Source organism: Pteropus medius, unplaced genomic scaffold, assembly GCF_902729225.1.
Source record: "Pteropus medius unplaced genomic scaffold, Ma_sr-lr_union100, whole genome shotgun sequence".
NCBI lineage: Eukaryota > Metazoa > Chordata > Mammalia > Chiroptera > Pteropodidae > Pteropus > Pteropus medius.
The window spans coordinates 36,175,398-36,196,106 of record NW_024340849.1 but is presented as its reverse complement, the minus strand read 5'-3'; the positions used below and the strand labels follow the sequence as shown (position 1 = coordinate 36,196,106).

The following is a 20,709-nucleotide window of genomic DNA, read 5'->3' as shown; positions in this document are numbered from 1 at the left end:
CTCAACAGATTGCATGCAAACAAACAAAGCACTGTGCTAAAATTGTAGTAGATGTACAAATGTTTAAAATAAAATGTTTAAAATGTTTAAAATTCTACCACAACAAAAAGTGAGATCTAGAGCCAGAGATTACTCACATCCTTTTAAAAGGATAACTAACATGACAAAAACTATGGATAAAGTTCAGCTTCAAAGATTCCCATCTCCCACTTCCCGGGGGATGCTAGACAATAAAGTTAGGTCCCAGGGTATCATTTTGACAGCAGAGGAAATGTAAATTACAACAGTCCCTGCCTGTAACCTGGTCTCAGAATTTAAAACATGTCCCCCAGTCTCAGTCTGGCCATCAGAGAAGAACTGGCTTCCCACTAACTGCCTCAGAAACAAAGGAATTTTTCTCACATTGGCTGATTTCTTTTTAGAACGTAGACAGAAGATAGGATGACTAGTTACTCTTTGCTCAACTGCCTTCTCTTAGTAGGAAAAATTTAATAAATCAGAACAATCTTTTTCAGGTGGGTCCATCCAGTTGTGTCAATCCTGTTTATCGCTACAAAGTTATCTTTTGACTCACGAAATCTTTTGAATCAATATATGATCACTGTCTGAATCTTTAATATTATTATGACACTGACATCTGTCTTTTCCAGACAGAGGGAGAAAACATCTGAAAAGGGAGCTTTTCACATATAAGCATTTCCTTTCATTTAAATCCCCAAGTTTTAATAGTTGAAAGAGGATTTTAAGAAAAATACAACTTTGATAAATAAGTGCTAAAGCAGTTGAGAGAAGGAAAGTTTAAAGAGAAGTTGAGACTTAAGCTTCGCTTCGAAGAACTAATAAACTTACAATGGTAATGAGGAGAATAGATTGCCGGGCAGGTGAGGCAAGGGCACAGACAGGAATGCATAAGGTGGGTTCAATGCATTCCTAGATTCTCTGAAGCAGTGGTTGCATGCAGGGGCAATGGGAGGCGCAGTGAGAAAGTTGGGTTGGTGGTATATGATGAAGGTCGGTGATAACAGGAAAGAGATGTTCCTCTATAATGTGGGGATGGGAACCATTTATGATCTGGGCTCAGAGGCAGGATGTATTGGGAGCAATGTCTTGGAAAACATCAATATGCTCCCTGGATTAGAGAAGGCAGCGGAAATTCATAGAGACTTTATCTTAACAGCAGTTCCAATAGAAAAGAAGGGATATGTGAGAAAATGCTGTGAAGGAAAAATCAACAGGACTTAAGCATAAATTGGGTGTGGAGAAGAAGGAGGAGACTAGGTGAGTCCCAAAGTAACAATGGAATAGCTAAAGAGAGATTAAAGACCCTGCAGCCAACCTCCTGGGTTTGAATTTTGTCTCTCACACTCGTTATACGACTTCAGGGAAATTAGCTTTTTAAATTAGGAAACTTGGATTTTTCTGTGCCTCAGAAAACAGTAGTAAGTTTAGTTTCTGTTGTTGGTGCTATTATTGTTACAGAAAAATCAAGACTAATAGCAGTTGGGATAAAACTAAATTCCTTCAGAAATTGCTCTGGTGAGAATGGAGAGATAAACTTGGAACAGGAATATATGACAGCAAGTCATTTTTACCATTTAATGCTAAGTCAAATTTACCATTAGGATATGAAGTTCCCCTTTCATCTCCCTTGCCCTCCTAATACATATTTCCCCAGCTAACCTCATGTGTCCAGGCCTCCTGTGTTCAGATCCACCCTGAAACGTCCAACCCTAGTTTATTTAAATGGAAATGAAATTTCATTTGGGATACTTACTGGTTGAAAGGGGATTTTAAAATCATTTTTTTAAAGTAGAGAAGCATTCATTTTAAATTCAGAAGCCTCCAAGAGAGACACTTTCCAGAAGACATTGCTCTGAATATTACATATTCAGAGCATCTAAGAATGAAAGTAAATCCCAGGAACATTTGCCCCTTATCTTGTTTCAGACAAGGGCATTGCCAAAGCTCTCAGTCGCCATCTCCCCAACTGCAAAGTGAGGCTAAAAATATAAATATTATTCTAATAGGAACTGTATTTGTTTGAGAGAAAAGGAACAAGGGGAAAAAAGTAAATAAAGAAAAAAGAAAATACATATTTGGTAACTATTATACATTATTAGATTGGGGGGAAGGAGGAATAATGACACCTAAATACTTAATGTGAGGAGGAAGTGAAGATTGGAAATGCTGACCTTGGTCTCTTCTCCACAACTGAGCCATGATTGGACTTGGAACAAATTGCTTATTTTTACCTGCCTTAGTTTTACCCTGGGTATTGTGAAACTTCCCCAATGTCTGATCCCCTATGTTCTTTAAGTCACTGGTGACTTGAGTAAAGACCTCATTTTCATTCAGCTTATTTTTATTTTCTTAATATAATAATAATGAAGGTAGCAATAATCAGTACTAATGGAACATCCAAGGAGCTCAAGGTTCACTACAGACATCATCATAACGCTGAATGTTTTTGCTATTTTTGCTCTACCTTTTGCCACTGTTGGTAGTGCCAGTTGGCCCCAAAGTATTTACTGTCAAAAAGCCTCCCTACTTTAGACAGAAAACTTGCAGTTTAAAAGGTTATTTTAAAAGGTTGCAAAGCGAAATATTTCTATCCCATGGCTGTAAGAAAGTGAGAACTGAAGTTAGAGGCAGGTTGACATAACATTTTTCTTAAATGGAGGCATAGCAGTTCAAGGTAAATACCGACTCATTTGATGATGACCAAGCTTGTCTGGCTTATACAGGCTCTTCTTAGTGTTTGTGATCATGTTTCTGACCTCAGCCTCCCTCAGCCTTTCACAGGAATGCTTAGAATATCCCTCATTTCCAGACTCAGTTCCACCCCAATTCCTGAGCTAGTTCTGTGTAAGGCCAAAGCTATATCATTTATCTCTGTACATCTTGCTGCTACAGCATCACCTTGGAAGAGCCACAGGCCCTTTCTTGACTGATTTCACACATTCTCCCTAAATTCCTTTACTTTTTATTAATCAGACTCAGTTCTTAGATACTCAAAAAATCCTTGGTGTCAGATTCATCTGGGTTACAGCTCTCCCATCAAGACTCCATGCCTACCTCACATGGGTACAATCTGTAAGCCTCATGCTTCTGACCAGTTGTCTTGCCTAATTGTCCAGACATAGGCTAGACAATAGGCATTTTATTAATGACTTATAAAGACATATGATCAACCTCCACAGGGTCTCTCTATGCCTTGAAATTGTGTCAGCCCTCTAGAAGCATGTCATGGCTCTAGATGGAAGATGATGGGGTGGTAGGGAGACTTTGAAATAATTGAGATTGTTTCCTATTAGTCCAGTGGGATGGGGGTTCTAATAGAAAAATATCATTTTGGAAAATAAAATAATTTTACACATACCTCTGGGGTAGGATTGAGGTCCATTCTCCCCACCTTTTTGTCAACATCCATCCTCCTGAGACTAGCCTACATTTCTACTGCTGGCTGGCATTCTGCCTCCAACAGAGGGACTTCCCAGATGACGAGACTACCCATCCGACTCCCATGTTTGAACAGCCACCTGTGTAGCTGCTCCCTATACCACAAATTGTACCAAAGCATTTTCTCTGCTATCCTTTCAATTTTGATAGGAATAATCCAATTCTCTTGACTCTCTCCTAAAATTCAAGGACAGTCTTTCCTAACCAATGGACCTTTTCCACAGGAAAAAGCATATACTGACCTATCAGAGACCAAAGCATGGGCCCCAAATTAAGAACCTCTGCCTTTGATTATGCGGTTCAATACATAGTCAGTTCTTCCTCTTACCATCAGCCAACAAGGGGAGTGGACACCACCAGCTCCAAGCTACTGACAGTAATGTCATATGCTGCAAGGAAGCCATCTGGGTTGACTGCCCCTAAGAATGACCCCTCTGTGCATACTTCTAGAACACTGTATAAAATTTATGACTTTACTTAAAAACTAAATAATTCATACCCCTTAAACAAGAAATATCATAATTCTGTAATAATCCATTTAAAAAAATAGACTTTGGTGGGGAAAAATTAGTCAAGAATCTCAACTGGGACTTTCAAGAATAAATACTCCAGCAATGGGGGCAAGGACCAACCTTGCCCAAGCCTCAGGGCAGAGTTGAGAAGGGGATGTCCCAGCGTCAAGCCACAGATTACGGTTTTCATGCCCTGGATCAGAGATTCTAGGAAAGTAAGTGTGCTAATGAACAGCTGAGGAGCAGGAAATGGATACAATGTGAGCAGAAGACTTGAAGAAAAGCGCCCTCTCACCTTTTCCTTTTTTCTTTGTAAGGGTTCTGTGGCTAGGTAAGAGGTGAGGATGGGACTGAAGTAAATAAGATTTTGCTTCCGTTCCCCTCTCACCAATAATCTCATCCATCAACACTTACTGAACAAAAAACTGAGACTAGAGTGAAATTATATCTTGAATATTTTCACTTTTTTAAAATACATAAAATTTTAAAATCAATGTTGGAAAGATCGTTTTATCTCCTAGGATAAATCACCCCTGTTTTTAATATCTCTGAGAATAATGAATCTCCAAGTTCTGAGTCAGTATTTTATGCCCCTGACGTTCACTCATTCAATAAATATTTATTGTGCTTATACTATATGTCAAGTCCTGTTCTAGACACTAGAGATAAAACAGGAACCTAAAGAGTCCCTACTCTTAGGGAGTCACAGTGAACTAGAAAGGCCGTGGTTGATCTTCCAAGATATTGATGTTGAATAAATGTAACATCTGTGAGGCAAGGGAAGTGTGGATGCCTCCTGTAGATGGACCCACTGTAGGTAAGAAGTTCTTCCTCACACCTAACGGAAATCCATTTTGTGTCATTCAAGCCTGTTTTTCGTTGACACAAATAGAGAAGAGATAATCATCTTTTTTTGTTAAAAACTTTATGAAATGGTTACACATGAAATCATCCCTTATTCTTCTCTTCTCTTGATTAAACACTCCAATTTCTTTAACATTGCCTCATAGGACATATTTCCCTGCCTTTAATAATAACTTTCCTTGCATTGATGCAAACCTTGGCCATTTATAGAGCACTTTGTGATTTACAGAACACTTCCGCATCATTATCACACTTTGATCCTCACAACAACCCTACGAGGAAGGTACTGCAGATATTTGCTGATCACCAAGTATGCCCAAGTCACTGCTCTAGGGCTGTGGTGTACCTGTGCCGCTTTACACTTGTCCCCATTGAAATTTATCCCAATTTTGTAGGGTCATTTTCTCGACAAGTCAAGGCCATTTTGAATTTTATTCGTCTTGCAGAGCAATAACAACTTCACCTAATTTAGTGCCAGCTGCAAATTTAATGAGCATGGTCTTAATTCCTTCATCCAGGCCATCAATACAGTTATTGAGTAGGATAGATACTGGCCCCAGCACCTCTAGGACAGCACTCAATATATCCCCCTGGGTTGATACTGGGCCATTGATAATTCCCCTTGGGCTGAAGCCTTCCTACTTCTAGCAAAAGTGTAAATAGGGACATACTTTTCTAACATGTCAAAGACAATATCTGGTTTAAAAAATCAAAATCTTTACTAAAATTGAGGTAGGTATCATCTATTAATTCCCCTGGTGCATGTAGCCTCTCATTATTATGGGAGGGAATTAAATTGGCCTGGCACTATTTGATCTTTACAAAACTTTACTGATAGATACTTAGTATTTTATGTTCTTTCAGGTGTTATGCAATTGATTATTTGATGATTTATTCCAAGATCTTCCAAGATATTGATGTTGAGCATACAGGTCTGAAATTTCCAGGTCATCTTGCTTTTCTCTTGGAAATGGGCACCTCATTTACCCATTTTTGTCCTTGGGGGCTTTTCCAATCCTCTGTGATTTGGGGAAAGTACTGGCTAATAGTCCTAAGATGAAAGTTGAAAATTCATTCAATATCCTACAGGGCAAGCCATCAGGTCCTGCTGACTTGAACATATTAGGTTTTTCTAAGTTTTCTAACTATGTCATCCCTTTGGCTTTCTGTACTCCTATTACAACTGGAACTTATTCTAGGAAGCAATTTATAGTTGATATTATCTTCTCCCTGAGGGAGAATAAAGAGGATCTTGTAAAAATAAAATAAATAAAATAAAAATCTCTGCCTTTTCACCCTCTTCTGCTTTAGCATCATTTTGGCATTCCATGTGTTCAAATCTCGTTTCCTTTTTCTCTTCTTGGCCATACTAGAAGATTGCATTTCCCATCCTCCCTGACATTTAACCTGCGGTCATGGGATTAGGGTTGGGCCGATCGGATGATAGCAACTATAGTGGCTGTAAGTTTTTGACCTGTATACAAAACTCTCTGCATGACCCTTGTGCTTTCTCTTCCCCTTTGCTGACAATCATGGGCATAGCATGTTGATGAGGTAGCAAAACAAGAGGAAAGGATATTGAACACCTGAATAACCACTCAGGAGTCCTTCCTGGAAGAGTTACCCAATCTGCCTTGGACTGTGGCATAAATAAGAGACACATTCTGGTGCTATTAAAACAATAGCTATTGAGAAGATTTTTTTCATATACTGATGAAAAATCTCTCTTCCTACAGTCTTTTCACATTGACCTGAGTTTTGCCTTTTGAGATCATACAGGGGATAGTTCTCTGACAATAACAAAGTAAAATTTTCTCTGATCGTCATTTTTGGACTAATGAATTACTTGTAAAATATATTTTCTTATTTTCTATTACCTTTCTCAAGTACATAATTTTTATTTTAACTTTGCCGATCAGTCCTGCTATTTTATATATTTATGTAAATTGTTATTTCATTTTGAGGAGACCTTGCCAAAGGACCTTAATCCAAAATGCCATAATGTGCTACCCAAAAAGAAAACTGACAAAATTTATTATTTTTAAATTATAAAGAATTCCAGTGGGTTAGATAGCTGTGTGTGTGTGCGTGTTTTAATTTGAAAATGTTGTGTGAAGTTATTTAATAAAAAGAATTATATAACAACTACACATCTATCTATCACCTAATATTCTTAAAAGTTCACGTTTCTTGATACATACAAGAAACAGACCTGATAGTCTAAGTCCCTCTGTTCCTCCCCCTGGTCTCATTTCCTTTATGTCCACCTCAGAGAAAACCAGTCTGCCATTTTTTACGTAATCTTTTTCTACTATATCTGATCATAAAGAATGTGTTGTATGTTTTAGCTTACATAAATGTCATTGTATTGTATGTATCTCCACATAACTTGATTTTTTTCACTGAACATTATATTTTGACAGATAATTAATTGATACATATAGACATAGTTCATTCATTTTTAATTGCTATGTGGTTTTAATCCATTGTATAAATACAGCCAGAGCTTATTTATCCATTTCTCTATTCATTAATGGACATTTAATTTATTTCTAATTTATCACTATTACAATATTGCCAATTGCCCTCCAAAGTGGTTATACTGCTTTACTTTCTCACAAGTTATATATGCAAGTTCCTATTTCTTCACCATTCCTTTATCAATATTTGGTATTGTTGAGATGGTTTTATTTTTGACAGCCTTCTGCATCTTATTGTCTAAATTTGTCTTTCATTCTATTCAGTCTTATTCATGTGCTTTGATGGTTTATAAGATTCTTCCAAAAGGGATTATGCATATTATTCATATCAATTCTTAGATATTTTAGTTTTGTTGATAATATAAATAAAATATTTTGTACTATTACAATTTCAAATTGACTACTGCTGGTATTCATAAATGCTACTCATTTTTGTGCAGTTAATAATTTTCCAAAAGGAAACAAGGTTTATAACAACCTAGTAAAACAACATCTAGTGAAGAAAACTTTAAATTTTTAGAAGTATGTTATAATATTTTTGGCTGCAATATTGGGATCAGCTTTCATTGATTCAACAAATATTATTTAATGCCTACTAGATAATAGGACCTGTGCTTAACAGTAGGGCTACTCCAATGAGAATAGGACAGGCAACGCCTGTAGCTCACGGCCCCACCGACAATCTAATGGCACCCAATAAAAAAGCAAACACAAAAAGAAACAATGAAATGAGATCTTTTTTAATTTATTGAGAATCCACTTTCCATGATTGCAGAAATTTAGTAGCTCTTGGAATTCCAGACCTTCCTCTGAATTTTCCAAACTCCAGAACACAAGTATCTACATTTGTTTCTTTCTGCCATGTTTTGAAAGTCAAAGAGACTGAGCTTTGAGGCTGTCTTTTGAAGTTGCCATCCTAAATCTCCTCAAGAAAATGTGGCTATAAACCAGAGGATGTCATAGATCATGAAATACAAAAATAAAAACATAAAGATTAAAACTCCAAGGTATTATCATATTACACAGTAAAGCTGGGAGTCAAGAGAACAGAGTTCTGGAGTCAGACTACCTGGGTTTGAAACCCAATTCTGCCATTTACTAGTATGTAATTTTGAGCAACCTCTCTGTGCCTCACTCTTCTTACCTCTAAAGTGCAGCCAAATAATAATCTATCTCAAAGTATTGTTGTGATAATTAAATATGTCTAAGTGCTTAACACATGTTAAACACTTAGAACAATGGCAGGCACATAGCAAGCACTCAAATACTCACCATTATTGTATAATTAAGGATGACTCTTGGCTAGTCCAGATTCAGTAAATCACAGCATCTTGAATTTAGAAGCTTATCTCACCACTCCCATGATTTACCTATTCCTAAAGATGAAGTGATGATCATCTTGAAGCTCTGCATCCTCATTAAGCTGCCCTTCATTCAGCTGTCTACCTCTTTGATACTGTCTCTAAAAAAATAACCTAGTACCTTTCATCTCATCTGCTCTGCTTTATTTTTCTCAATAGTACTTATTACTGCCTAAATGTATATAGTCTCTGATTTATGATGGTTCAACTTATCATCTTTTGACTTCATGGAGGTACAAAAGCAATACACATTCAGTAGATATTGTACTTCAAATTTTGAACTTTGATATTTTCCCAGGCTACTGATACTCTCGTGTGGTACAGTGTTCTCACATGATGCAATTAATTTTAGTTCAATGCTTCAAACATTCTTTGGGCCCAATGTGCTTTCAGCTGTGTACATGAATGGCGAGTACCCACACAAACATTCTGTTTTTCACTTCAAGTACAGTATTTAATAAACTACACAAGATATTCAATACTTTATTATAAAAATAAGCGTTATGTTAGATGATGTTTGGTAGGTTAGGTGTATTAAATGCATTTTCAGCTAAGATATTTTCAATTTACAATGGGTTTACCAGGATGTAACCCCATTATAAGTCAAAGAATATATATATTTACTTCTTTATTTGTTTATTGTCTCTCTCATCCTATGAGAACAAAAACTGCAAGAGACCACGGATTTTGTTTATTTTATTCGCTACCGTATTTCCAGCACCTAGTACAATACCTGGCACATAGTAAATCTCAATAAATACTTATTGAATTAATGAATGAAGACTGAAACAGGCTTACGACCTACTCTCAAAGACCCCTATTGCATTTCTCCTGAAGATCCTAAAGTGACAACAAGTTTCATGTTAATAACAATTTATTGTTAATGAATGCCTGGAACATCTATTTAGATTGATTACAAGGCAGAAAACTTCTATGATTGATTACCAGTGATTGCCAAGGGATTAGAGATGGGGAATGATGACCTGTCTTCCATGTATATTCCAACTGTAGTCAAGACTGAAGCCAATCCCAGCTATTCATCCCATGCTTTTCCACCTCTGGACCCCACTTGGTCTTGCTTGGTCTTACCGGAAAAAGAGAAGGTACTTCCTCAGCAGAAGCATCCCAATACCTAACTTACCATCCAGCCACTCAGAAAGGAAGAGAACATTTTTCTTCTCCTAAGGTCCAGACTTAAGATTAGCCTTTAACCCATTACTTCTGACCTCCATACAACTTTCACATTGATCTTTCTGGCTCCTCTTGATCCAACTCTATGTGATACTGAAAAGAGAATTTTGGATAACTTTTCTCATCCCATAAAATCGGCGCCTCTACTATAACAAATAACTATGTGTTCTTGGAGAATCTATGTTGTTCTTGACCTATATCCAAATTCTTGCTCTCTGAGAATGGAACGAGGCATAGGAAATGCTCTAAGGTCTTCTTCTGCTCTTTTTGTGGTGGGGGCGCAGGGGTAAGAACAGAGACCCCTGTGTGGTCTGATACATAGGCATGCATGCATAATATTTTGCATATGGTTAGAGGGGGTTCATCAATCTCATTGTGGTGCTTTAAAATGCATATTCCAAGGCCCCACCCCAGAAATTCTAAGTAGGTCTGAAATGAAGTCCAGGAATTTACATTTTATACAAAAAACTAAGGTTATTCTGATACAGGTGGTCCTTAAAACACATTTGAGAAATATTGCCCAAGAGTTCCACAGACACCAGATTAAAAACCCAACACCGTGGGATAACGGGATAATGAACTGATGATTTTCAAGAATCAGTTTCCAATGAAGGGCATGGTTATTCTTATCCTCGTTTCAGGTTTCTGATCAAATGTCATCTACTCAGAGAGGACTTCCATGACCAGCTCGTAGTCCCTTTACAAGGCTGCTTTATTCTTTTATAGTAGTTATCGCTCTGTAATTGTTTCATATTTATTCATTCATTCATTTACTAATTTTGAGTCTTCTTCCAGGGCAGTGGAAGCTTCATGAGGGCAAGGAATTGTCTGTCTTTTCATTGCTTTGCCCTCAGTACCTAAAACAATGCCATCATAGTAGGTATATAATACATAAATAATGAATAAGTGAACAAAACTGTGAATGAACGATTCTCTTTAGTTCATAAAATTCTTTAGCTTTCACCCAGAGTACTACTTAGCAATAAACTCTCTTCACTAAACACATCTACTGAAGACTATTCAGGGAAAATACATATGATGTTATTTTGTAACTGACAGTAATGAGGCCTTGATGTTGTCCAGGAACCTCATTTGAACAACAGCAGTACTGTGGGGCTTAGAAAATGCTTCTGCCTTTATCAGCTCCATCTGACCCTGGACAGCTGATTTCGTTGAATCTCTGTGCTAAAGGGTGGAGGTAGTAACATGCAACTGCATTCCACCCTTAAAAGCCACCCACCGATACTCACAGCACCCAGTTAGCACCCCAGAGAATCAAAACACTGACACTCCGAGGCTACTCTATTGCCACGTACAGAAGAACATGTTTCAAACTTTTCTTGAGTGATGCCAATTAAATACTGTTTCTTTTTTATTTTACCTTCTGATTCTCTCTCTTTCTCTTTCTTACTCTAGCTCTCAATTTATCTCTTGGATTTTTTTCCCCAGGAAAACTTTCCCCCAAACTCACAAAATGTTTCAAATCTCAGCATAGGTTTACACCCTGAGAATTTGTTATTCATGAAGCAGGCCTTTTGAAGTCTGATTTCTCAGGATTGATGCTTTATCTTTAAGCAGTGAACATAAACATTGGCTCAGAGGACCTCCGACAATCACTTAGGAATAACTCGGACGTTTGTGTCTGGGCAAGGTCTTCCCTACACAGGGAGCCTTTTGTAAATATTAGTTACTAGAACCGTAACACTAATAGATGTAGTTAATAATTATCACAATGTGCCAAAACTGCACAGTTTGCTCCCTGATTACAATATTAAATTGCTATTGAGCTGTGGTATTCGCTTCAGGCAATACTAGGAAGAACCCCCTAAAGACCCTGGCTGGCCTCGCTGTATAAAAATGGAAAATGTTCCACGGCACACAATGCTCAGGCAGCAGTGGGTTTTGCCAGAAAACAAACACAAAACTCAGACAATAGAAGGAAAGTTTTATCAGAGCTGAAGTGTCCTTTCACTTGGGAACTGTCATCTCTCAAAAAGAAAAACACGGACACACTTGATAGCGGCTTACAAGGCAAGCCATTACTATGGGCACAGTGACTCACAGGGCGGGCAGAGAACACTGCACTGCCAGAACTCCAAGGCTTTGTTTTATTTACATCCTATTACGTCTAGAGATAGGCTGAGCCAGCCCTGAAAAGTTGAGGGCCCCTCAGAATGTGAACAGGCTTCTCTCCCTGTGAGCACGGAGGGAAACTTCCTTTCCCTCACACCTTCTCCTCTCTGCTTGACAGGTCGAGTGGCCTGGACAATAGAGCAAAGCTATTGAGAGCAAAACTGCAATTTAATGGAGAGGTGTTATTAGCTGCAGGACTACGTATTCAAAAGCAGACACAATGGGGGCACTTGTCACATACAGCATACACCAACCCACCTCTCGTCTACCCACACGCTGCCATCCCACTTCCATATTTGCAATTTCAGAGACCCACCGTAGGCAAATGAGTACGTAGCAATCAATGAGCCGGTACATGTATACAACAGGAAGCTAGTTTGCCCATCCCATGGACACGGAAGCTTATCGGGGTATGCCTACCACTGAGGCCAAACTCAATATATGCTGCCCTAAAGAAATCAAGACTTCCGAAGGCATTGTAGTAACAAGAAAAAGAATGGTAGCTATAGGAAACTATTTAAAAGAAATTCAGCTGGGAAAATGCCACTTGTATCCCATCAGGCCAGGCAAACTAGTAAAGAGCTGGAAACATGCTTTTATGCAGATTAGAAGAGGTGACAATGGGAGTCATCTGCAGCCATCTAAGCAGCTGCAGCATCTCTGGCCTGTGCAGACAGACACAGTAATGGATGTTCCTGGCACAGAAGAGACAGTAAATGGCCGTTCCATTCCTTCCCCGCATGCAGCCAGTCTACCTACTCCAGACTACCGAGGTGTGCTAGGCTGGGTACATTCCCCAGGCCAGGACACCTTGTGGTGAGCTTAAAATTTAAAGGGCAAGTCAAGCCACCACATCACCTGTAACACCAAAAATCCCTAAGAGAAACAGGAGATGTTTATCCTCCAGTCTAAGAAAGAGGCCCAGGTGTGTTGACAAACTCTATGAATATTAAACATAAAAGACTTTTTTTTGAAAAAAAGTTTTTCCAATCTATTTATTTCCAAAAATATACTTTTTCATTATAATTATTTTACATGTTAGTCTACACTTCATGAATTTCTCAAAGATAAATAAGGTTCTTATTCATTTCTACCATGTACAAAGCTGTGTGACTTTGGGCAAGTTACTTCCCACTCTGTGCATCAAATGGGAATAATACTAATGCATATGATACCTCTTAGCACAAGCTGCCTTATGTAGCAGCCAGTTTCTCTCCTGAACTGCTCTGTCTCAGTTATCATTCTCTTAAAGCCAGGAAATAAGGAAGTCTTAGTTACGTCATTTCATCTGCTACATTCTGAACTTCATAAGTCTCAAGGTCAGTGGCCAAACACAGCCTAATAAAAGGATATAGCAATGGAAATGTGATTTTTTTTTAGTTTTTTGTTTTCCACTTTAATAAGCCTGTGAATTTGAAAGGAACAACCAGGCCAAGTAGCTCCTGATGATTTTTTTCAAGAAAGCCCATATTAGGATGGAGGGTTAGGGCAGAAGGAGCACATGTGAGCAGCTCTACCTATGGCTCCTCCCAAAAACCACTACAAGAAAAAAATTAACCAATAGAAAGTAGGACATCTATAAAGAAGGTCTCATCTCATAATAGATCCCTGAGCTTAACAACACTTTAGCGAAGTGATTTAATGGAGACGTTAAGATTACAAACTGTAAAGTTATGTAATCTACATTCTAATTCCAATTTGAACACTTGAACCGTAGACAAATTACTGAAGCTTTCTGAGTCTCACATTCTTAATCTGTGGAATGGGGGTGATACTAACCTCATAGGGTATCTTCATCAGTTCAGGCTGCTATAACCAAGTACCTGGATGGTTTATAAACAACAGAAATTTATTTCCTGCAGTTCTGAAGTCTGGAAGTCCAAGATCAAAGTGCCTGCATGCTCAAGTTCTAGTGCGACTCCTCTTCTGGGTTACAGACTGTCAACTTCTCATTGCATTTCTCATACCTCACTCCCTGGGGTCTCTTTTGTAAGAGCACTAATCCCAACCATAAGGGTTCTACCCTCATGACCTAATAACTTCCCAAAGGCCCCCACCTGCTAATACCATCACACTAGGGGGTAAGGATTTCAACATGAACTTTGTGGAGACACAAGCCTTCAATCCATTGCACAGGGCTTTAGGGGAGTTTAAATAAAAGGATGCACGTAGAGAACATAGGACAGAACCTCTCACAGAGGAAGTCTGGGTATTTTTTAGGCTAATTGATCACTTTCCACACTGAGTTCTGAGCAAACTGAGAAACAGACTCAGGCCTCAAATGGATCCAAATGTTAGTTTTGCAACTGGTGAAATTGGATTGGTAAATCCTATTTGACTCCGGGCCAAATGGGCTTTCTACTCCTCTGAGCTCCAAAGCCAATCAACGCCTTGAGAACCACAAAGAGGAGAGTAACATTTACTACTTCAGCACCATGGAAGCATACTTTTGTCTACCATCCATAACAGCATAGGCCCATAGTGTTCCATTTCCCTCTGCTGTCCTACTCTGCAGTAGTCAGTCAAGCTGAGTCTTTCTGATCTTTACCTAATTCTTAAGCTGAATTCATGACTGTTCTTCCACATGTAGGGCTAGATCCCAGATCCTTCTTTCATTCTGCTTCTTCTTTTCTTTCTAGCCCAGATATTTATCTTTTTTATCTATTCTTGCATATTCTCTTGAAGTTCCTTCCACATAATGAAAAAAATAAAGTCAAGGATTTCTTGGCCAGTCTGAAAAAAAGCATCCATTGCTCACACTAATATTGTCTAACCTTTATTCCCTAAACTGGATAATCCTGCATCAGGAAATATCTCCTTATCAGACAACAATTAACCCAGGACGGCACACAATCTATTATTTCACCGTTTATTCCTAAATAATGTGCCTCCCCCTCTCAACCTTCTCTCTTAGCCTTCCATAAATATCCCAGGAAACTTCTCTGGGGCTGGGGTAGAATAAACAATGGCTGAATTCCCACCTACAGTTTATGTGCTACCCTGAAACTCATCTAATTTTGATTAAAATTTTCAGTGCTCATCTCCCTAGTCTTCCTATCTCAAATCTATGCAAAAAGTCTCTAGCATTGCCATCTCAGTCTTCAAGCTTTTAATTTTACTCCTTATCCACAGCATCAAGAAGCCCCTCCTAATAGGGGCTTCTCAACTCCCCGATCTAGTAGCTCTTTTGGTCCACCATCAGCAAGCAATATAACTGGCTATATTTCCTTTTCTCTTTCCTATCAGTTTAGCCTGGTATTTCAGGTGCTTGCCAACATCTTTGGAACAAGCCCGAATCGTGTTTTCTTTAAAATAGTCCAGGAGGCAGACATTTCAGAACACCAAGAGACTTAGAGACCACAAACCAGTCTCCGCAGGCCTAAACCATTGCCTGGCCTAGACACCAGTCAATACACGGGTTGTTACCTCCAATTTGTCCTTGATCTACACAGACTACTCAACATTCAGATATCATGCATGGGTTTTAGTTTTTTGCTTGTGAAATGATTGCTTTCAAACCCCCACACAGCTTGGACTCCTTGTGCTTTGAGGAGAGCAGGGTCATGGAAGGCTGTCTACAACCAAACCACTGCTGTAAAGCAGGGCAGCATGTGGATGGGCTGTGGTCCTTTTTACAAAATTTCCTGGGCTGAAAATGACTGATGACATCCATCCAATCATTTGAGGTAGATTTTATAAACTGACCTCAGACATCAAGCTACCACAATTTTTTAATACTTGGCAAGCAATATATATCGTCCATATGCTGTAATGATATGAAATTATCTTCTGGGGAAATTGCACATGAATTTAGATGTGACTTAACTTGAGAACAATAGCTATCACAGTGTATTACTTCTTTCTTTCTCCACAGATAGGGGATTACTGAAACATCAAATATATGGTGGAGTAAAGAGGGTATCAGGCTTCTAGAGAAGAATTTGACCAAGAGTCTTCTAGAAAACCTGGCCTCCGAAATCTCAACCTCTGTCCTCCTTTCAGATCTCTTACCCAGTATCCAAGGTCCCAGTTTTTCTTTATAACCTGGTAGAACTCATTTTTCTTTTCCTATTGTCTAGCTTAAGCTATTTGATTTCAATCTTTTTTTTTTTTTCCCCAGGAAATTCTTCTTTTCTTCCATGAGTCTAATCAAAATGACAATTTTTCTTTTAGTCTCCTACTGCTTCTGTTCCTACTTCTAGATGAAATTCAGCTTTTAAACCTACCCAGTTCCTCGTGGAGAGTCTCAGCAAACCTGATTCCTAGAGACCTATATAGACTTTTTAATTTCTTCTTATTAAAAACATGCAATTGCAATAATTCCATTGTGTTTTTCTTTCACCTAAATTAAATGAATGATATCCCTGTATTGTAAGGACCCATTCCTCTTGATAAATTCACTAACAAAATTCTACCTGTGTCTGAATTCCAGGCTGGGTCTTTGAAATCTATAACCTACAATCTACAATCTACAATGATGGGAGTTTACATAATTAACAAGGGAAAGTCAATCTGAGACCATGTTAGGTAAGGAATGGCATTGGCTTTAATAGCCTATGAACAAACTATATGAGAACAAGAGAGTGGTCTTGTCACCGTCTCCTCTTTGACCCTAAAACTGGTTGTAGGTCGAAACAAGTTAAAACAGGATTTGAGGCAGCCAATCATTAAATGCTAGCAATCTCTTTATAATTTAAAGGCTGGAACTATATATTCCAGTGTTCCTAAGTCCTGGCCTGCAGACAAATATATAAAGAGAACAAAGATGTTTCCACTTATCAATGCCAAAAAACCTGTACAACCAAAAATACTTTTATTTTGTTCCTAGTGCACCTGCTAAGGTCAAAAACAGCAACCCAGCTCCCATAGCCTGTGCCTCAAAAAAAACAAACAAAAAAAAATAGCCACACACCTGTGACTACCAGCTATAAAGATGTCATAGATTATAAAGAAAAGCCTAGAGATCCACCCTTTCCAAAGCCTTCTTCCAAACTACATCACCAGCAGCCTTAATCACCTTTCACAATGTTTAGGTCCCCAAATAGATGTCCAGCTTCCAGTTTTGAGGTTTCCAGACTTTATATCATAAATAGGAGTTTGAGAAGGCTACTAAATTGCACATCCTCTCCATTTTGCATTCTGAATCAAAAGAGTCAAGTAAAGATTAAAATATCAATTTTACTACCAGTACAAAAAATGAGGCAGCTCAATATTTACTGAAAAGGAGCAAGCTCCAAGATACATAATTAAATTTTTAAAGCTAGGTGCATAACTATATGTGGTATATGTCATCTTTATGTGTGCATGTATGTAAACATGACCAGAGACCAAAACAGGCTTTTACACCATTCTATCAAGTCTGAATTTTAGACTCTACACATAGCAAATTTGGGACAACAGAGTAGATAATTGGCTAGGCAGTCACTAAAAAGATTATAGCTCAAATCACCTCCTGTTGAGCACAGAGTATTGAAAAAAGAAAAGCCATACATATGTAGCCACCTGTAAGCTATTAACCCCTTTTACTAGAGAAATAGTAGATATAACACCCTCGCTACCTCACCATTCACATATATCTCCTATTTCTGTGAAAACCTACCAGTGAGAGGGGCAGAGAGGAGAGAATTTTACTTCCCAATACCAGGGGAGCTAAACAGGTGTGTAAGAGCAGATTTGAACTTAGTTGGTACAAACTAGTCCATAACACAAGTCGCCAGGTTACAGGTATCTCTGAACAAGCATGGTAGTTCAACTGATGCCTATCAGTACAGTCTAAGCCAGGAATCAGTGAACTTTTTCCTAAAGAGTCAGATAGTAAGAATTTAGGATTTGCAAGCCATACAGTCCATGTCACAACTACTTAACTTTATTGTTATAGGATGAAAACAGATATAGGCAGTACATACATGAATAACTATGATTCCATTTCAATTGAACTTAATTTACAAAAGCAAGTGAGGAAATCACCAACCCATAGTCTAAATGAGCAGGGCAATGTGCCTTCTTTACCTAAGGAATTTGGCACAAAAATGGAAGGAATATGTCCATAGCCGGGACTCTCACCATCTCTTGCCCAGATTGCCATAACTTCTAACTGATTTCTAGCCTCAGCTTCCCCTCATTCCAATTCATCCCATGCACTCCACCTAGTTTAGCTCCAAAATTCAATTGTGGTTACATGACTACCTGCGTAAAAACTTCTCATTAAAAAAAGATAAAAATTAAAAATATCTTAAATGTCAAACATTAGGGAATAATTTAATAAATTGTAGAATATCAATACAAAACACACACACACACACACACACACACACACAACTTCCAATGACTGCCACTTGCTTCAAAAATGAAATCCAATCGCTCCATCCCTATCTGGTTCCAACCTACTTGTAAAGTCTTTCCTCCATATTCTAGCCCCGAGCTAGAATTGTAAAATATTCTCCAAAGATGCCAGTATCTTATCTTCCAAATCTTTTCACTTACTGTATTAGTCAGAGTAAGTAAGTCAACTACCACAACAGATCAACTTAACATAATAAAAACCTATTTCTCTCTCATATAAAGTATGATGCAGAGGAGGTTCTCCTCCATTCATTGACTTAGGGATCCAAGTTCCCTTCATCTTCTGACTCAGTCATTTCAACACATCACTACCAAGCAAGCGGCAGCAGGAGAGAAAATTGGACTAGACATAGCAATGCTTAAGTGCCTCAGATACTACGTAATGCATCATTTCTGCTCACAATCTTATTCACTAAGTGTCAGTCACATGGATCCAATCCAACTATAAGAAATGTGAAAAATATAGGGGAGTACGTGGACAATTAGTGAGCTCAAATTGTCTCTGCCACATATACTACGCCGTCTGTTTGAAATATCTTTCTACTTTTTCTCTTCCTGGCAAACAGCTACTCATCTTTCAAACTAATCAAATGACCTCTTCAGATGATTATTTCCCCTCCCCCGTGCTCTCATAGTTTTAATATAAATCTCTATTGTGCCTGTATTATCCCATTTTACAATTATTTGTCTGTATATCTAATTCCAGTTCAGAAGACAAGAATTATACCTTTCTTATCAGTGACTCCTCACTTTCCAGCACCATGCCAGGTACCTGTAAACACACAATACATATTAGAAATATAAATGAATGAATGAATGAATGAATGAATGAACGAACCCACCGGGCTATATAAGGATTTGCCCAGGGAAACAAAAAAGCAAAGAATATTGACTTTCTCATGAGTCTTTAGCAGGGGTCTGAGTTACTAGTTAAGGGTGAAACTGCCTGTGGTAAATGAGCTCTCAGTAAGGACGGTTCCTGAGCCAAATTTGTTAAAATTGAAAACATCTAAAAGAGCCACATGATTATAGTGTACCCTATAAAGCTTAAAGCAATATAATATTCCAATTCTGGAACTGGAAGTCTTGAAGAGTTTCCAGTTGGGAACAGGAGCTGTTACCGAAATTCACTGTCTAAGGCTTTCCTCTGAGAAAATGGGAGTGGGTGACTGGTGCTGCAAATATTTCCAGGCATCCAGCCAAGTTAATAATCCCATGCATGTGTGTGTGTCATGAGACATACTGTCCTTCTCTCAAGCTGACATTTGAGTCCCCTTCTGTGTCTCGTCACGTCTTTTTTATATCTTTAAAATAAAGACCAACTTCAGAAAAGTCAGTGGTATCCTTTCTATTTCCAAATCGGAGAAATGGTAGGAACTGGCAAAGTCTCTGCCTCACATTTTTGCTAGCCTGCTGCATTCTGACTGAGGTTAGGTAACCATAACAAAAAACAAAACGAATGACTTCAGTGAAAAGTTTGCCCAGGGCAAGGCCAACAGGTATGATATTTCTGTTGGATTACAATCCACAGAAGCACTTAAACTGATGTTGGTGTTGTTCAGGATTTAAGGACTTTTTAAGATTTTTCAAGTTTTTGACATTTCAGTGGAACAGTTTGGTTGGCTGGCTTTTGTCCCTCCTGCCCCAAAGAATTTATTAAGGAATCTGAGTCATGAATTTTTGGCTAGTGTAAAACAGCTGCCTCAGTATCAGTGTCCTGTGGTTTATAAGCTCACCATTTTCCTGGGAGGATCTAGAATCGTATTAGCTGTGATTCTCATAAACACTTATCTCAATGAACCCCTGCCACTAGCACCAAAAATTCCAGCGGACTGACTAGCTGTGGGCAACATCTCCTCTCACTGACAAAATTTGCCATCAGCCTCAATTAGTTTGGAGAGCCTGTCCCATCAGAAAAGCTCCATGACAAATCTACTTCTGCTGCCGATGCTAAAGCGCTGCCACCAGGAAAACAGTTAAAATATATTTGAGTTCTGGACTCGTATGAAAACTTATCACTGAAGTCAACTCTTTGCGAAAGGGCAGGAACTGCCCTGGGCTGCGGGTGAAAATTGGTTCCATGGGAGAATCTTCAAAGCCATTTTAGCCATTAAAATGTGACTGGACACATCAGAAAAACAGGAGGGGTTAAAGCCAAGTGTGGGGATACCATGGGGAGTTGGTAAAGGACTTGCTCCAAGAAATGGCCAAGTGACCATGCATTCATTCTCAAGAGGAAGAAGAATAGGTGCCAGAGCCTCATTATAGTTTGGCTATTTAACATACCAATTACTGGTGTATTTACCACATGTAGTCTGACTTCATGTCAAAAATTAATAATGCCAGTGTGAAGTGCCACTCTGAGAT

At 38.5% G+C, this 20,709-nt stretch overlaps 1 long non-coding RNA gene across 2 annotated transcripts; it reads right to left on the bottom strand.

Moving 5' to 3' along the window:
- Nucleotides 1-10,610: 10,610 nt before the first annotated feature.
- Nucleotides 10,611-19,483, bottom strand: LOC120583239 (uncharacterized). 2 transcript variants are annotated; one of them, XR_005647738.1, is made up of 3 exons: nt 19,464-19,483; nt 19,070-19,114; nt 10,611-10,724 (listed from the first exon to the last, which is right to left on the bottom strand). It is a non-coding gene; the product is annotated as an uncharacterized LOC120583239 (long non-coding RNA). The 2 variants fall into 2 exon arrangements; XR_005647737.1 differs by lacking the exon at nt 19,464-19,483 and adding an exon at nt 19,380-19,461.
- Nucleotides 19,484-20,709: the final 1,226 nt, after the last annotated feature.